Genomic DNA, 4101 nt, shown 5'->3' on the forward strand with positions numbered 1-4101 from the left:
TTGGGACAATCAACATCACGCACCGATTAACAAGTTTCAATTTTAGACTATAAAGACTCAATTAAAAGCTAATTTATATATATTTATTTATTTATATATGAATCATCAACCAGTTAATTTTCTCTACGATGAATTTTTTAAGAATTTATTGATAAGTATCTTACTGTTCCTGTTATTGTAGTAGTACTATATTAAACAAAACCACTCTAAAATTAATACATAAGAGGATTTGAAATGAAATATTATGAATAGAAGACCTCTAAAACTTTATCTTAAGAATATTAAATTTAAGTGATATTGATTATGAAAGGGAAAAACTGTAAAAGCTAATAAACAACACATTTTCAATTGCCAAGAAAAAGGTGATTTTGTATCAGTATAGAGGCTTTTACTTGTCAATGCAGATTTTTTTGCTTGGTCTGTAGTTAAGCAAGGCCTTTTGTCTATCATATTAATTCATTAAGTTGAGGTAATAGAATATTCAGTATTAAAAAACATTTTGCAACCCTTATTTTAATTTACATTACATAAGCCAATGAATGTTAATATATTTAGTTCTGAAAGAACTATAACATTTTTAGTATTACGCCTCATATATTAGTTGTGTATATATATATATATATATATATATATGTATATGTATAAACTACCTCCTATAACTGCAATAAATTTATCATTGAAAGAGTAACAATACATGCACTGATAACCCACCTCCAGTATGGGGCACAATGGATGGCTTATCTCAACGATTAATCCTTACAAGGAAGAAGGGAGCCAAAATTTAATATTTAATTTAAAAGATTACACCTTGCAATCTAAAAAGTGAGAAATATGTGTGTACACCCAAAAAAAATACTCTAAACTAAAACTATTTACTCAAATTATTATAAATAACCACTAATATTGTTTTTTATGATTATGCAATTTATATAAAAAATAACAATAAATAAAAAAGCAGCTATTGTCTTTATTTTGCTATTAAAATTTAATTTCTTAATATTATGATAAGTTCCAAGGCACTCAATTTTCAAACAAATAATTATTTGGCACGCAATATTTAGGTTTACATGTACTTATATTGGGCACAGATTGTGATATACACTGTTATAAGAAATATATATACATGGTGTCCCATCACACATTTTCAACCTCACATCACTAAATTTTTGGAATTTAAATTCAATTTTCACTGTGCCATAGCAGTTACTTGTACTCTTATCTTTTAAGGGTGTCCTTAATTTTTTAATATTCTCCAATGCACCTTACTCTGGAATTTCCATTAGAAGAATGTACTTTTGTTCACAAATTTTCATAGTTAATCAAATTTCAAAAGAAATTTACATGGGTCCTTTTTTTAATAAGATGCATCCTGAAGGCAAATATCGCTCAAAACTGCAAGGACTTTGTCATAAAAGTCTTAAAATCTGATTTATTATCAGAATCCTTGAAAAAATAAAATTATTATCAGTGAAAAGAAAAGCAAAATTACAAAACTTGTTGAGATAAGGGCGTGAACATGTATGCTGGGACAGGTTGTATAAATATTAATGAAGAATGTAAACTTCATAATTTTAATATAATCTATGGAAAAAAATATTAAAGTAGAAGCAAGTCTTTGTGTTATAATACTTCAGTGATACCAAAATTGTACAAATATTCCCAATTCTTTTTTTTTTAATAAAGTAAAATAAGTATTATAGCATAATACCTAATTTTATCATATAAATATAAGACTAGAAGATTGATAAAGAAAGCCAGTGAAACATTACTTGTTTTCACCATGAAGAATTTTTTGGTCAGAGTTAATTATTTCATTTTAATATCTATTGTGTTCAATGTAATATAAAAAAGGCAAAACCAAGATATTAATAAATAACATTAGTTTAAACTGTAAGAATTTAAGAGATATTATCATATAAAGTTAAGTGCTGAAACACAGCTGCTGTTTTATTAAATGTTTTATGTTAATAATCCTAAATTATCTCAATTAATGAGGTATGTGATATATCCTGAATATGAAAACTAACCAATTAGTCAGTTTTCATAACTATGTTATTTTTCAAAAGATAAGGTAATATATAGGTAATCATGAACATATAATACCTTAATTTAATTCTATTAAAATATCTATATGACTACAATTAAACAAAAGATGGTGTTATAAGATTAAAATATTCTGATTTTATTTTGGTCCAACCTCTCTTTGCCTTTAATTATATATACTAAGGATCTCCAAACTTTTTTAGGCTAAGGGCCACACTGACTCCTCCACAGAGTCCTAAAGGCCAATAATATAGCCAATCGTCTTACCAACATATTTATACCATTAATTACAACTCAACTATTCAGTCCATTATTATTATTTTGTCTGATGTCCCTTCATTGTATTAAATGTAACAATGTAATAAAAATGGACTAAGGTGGGGTGGAGGTGCCCGTGGGCTGTAGTTTGGAGATCCCTCATAAATACCATAGTTTCTCTTGATAATATATTAAAATTATTACAAAGGACTAGAGCAAGTAAAAAAAGTTGTATTATGAATTATGCTCTATAAGGAACTATTTATGCTTCATTGATGATGGAAATATTTTTAAATTAATTAAATTTTTATTATCTATTGTAATTCCGTATTTCTAATAAGGTTTACATTGGACCTATCCTAATTAAAAAGTAATTTTATTCAACTTTTCATTATCTAGTATTAAGTTAAATTTTAATATGATTTTGTTGTGAACCAGCACTATGATAATTAATATTTAATAAGATAAATTCAATTTTGATTTATTATTTTTAACAATGAACCTTTGCAATGGCAAATAAATTTTTAAAAAAATATTTTACCCCACTTATAATTTAAACAAAATTTTAAAGATCCTTATGTCCATAAGACCCAGTTCAGATTTACAACTAGGCTACAGCCTAAGTTAGCACATTGCCAGGGAACACTCATTAAAAATATTTGTTTAAATAATAATGCAAATCTTTTTGATGAGTTATAAAAATCTTATAAAGCCATAAGATAAGTTATTATATAATAGAATTAAAATATTCATCATAAAGATTATTTCTTTGAGTACAGATACTGTACATAACCCTCCCCTCCTTCCACTCTGATGGTGTGAAGAGAGTATGGAAAAAACTCTTGGGACCAGGAGCATCCAAAACTTAAAATGCAGCTCAGGGCTGATTTTTTTTTTTTTTATCAGATTCGAATATATAACAATTTTTTTTTTTTAAAACAGACCTAAAGGTGGGTAAACACTGAAATAGCTATACAGCAGAAGTTTAAACATCCAACTTAATCAACAGGTTGGAAGGAATTCATACCTTTTCAACTTATTATAGTTCATCTGAGCAAACTCTTGTGGCTGATTTGTGAAACATAGGTGTTTACAATTCATGCTCCTTAAGGGCAGCTTTTAACAGTTCAAGTTTTGGGTTTAATGAGACAATTACCAATTTACTCTGAAAACAAAGTTATCCCACCTTACTTTATACCACAGTGCTGTAATATAGTAACTATTGTCAATAACAAGTTTACTCATTTTTTTTTCACTATGTGAGACATACCATATAGAGGTACTGGACATAGTACTAGGTTCCATAGATAATGAATAGGACTTACAATGCACCATACTTATATATTTTTGTGTTTTTGTTTTTTTACAATGCTTTCCCATTCTTTTGTTTGATTGCTAGGTGAGAGTGAATAAATAGGTGATAGGTGAAATGCTGATGTTGAATAAATAGTTTTTCTTTCAATTTGAGTACTTTTTTGTACCACTACCCAAACCATCGTACTTAAAAATCGATCAGTTTAGGAAAATTTTGAACTATTGTCGTTAACTTTAGTGCTCAGGGTAAAACATGTTCTAAAGAGCCTGGTGTATAATAAAGTCTATGCCTAAAGACCTAAGAAGAAATAAATTAACAGAATAGGCTGGACCTGAATATTAAAACATAGCAAGATAATGAAACCCCTCTTCCTTTGCTTACTTGACCCAAAAAAGGTGATAGTTTAAGCCCCTGGTAATTTATACCTCATATGTATAAAATTTTAGCAATGTACATAAGAGGACTGAAAAGAAACCATGAACACT

This window comes from Halyomorpha halys, unplaced genomic scaffold (assembly GCF_000696795.3).
Source record: "Halyomorpha halys isolate HHAL.00 unplaced genomic scaffold, Hhal_1.1 Scaffold819.1, whole genome shotgun sequence".
NCBI lineage: Eukaryota > Metazoa > Arthropoda > Insecta > Hemiptera > Pentatomidae > Halyomorpha > Halyomorpha halys.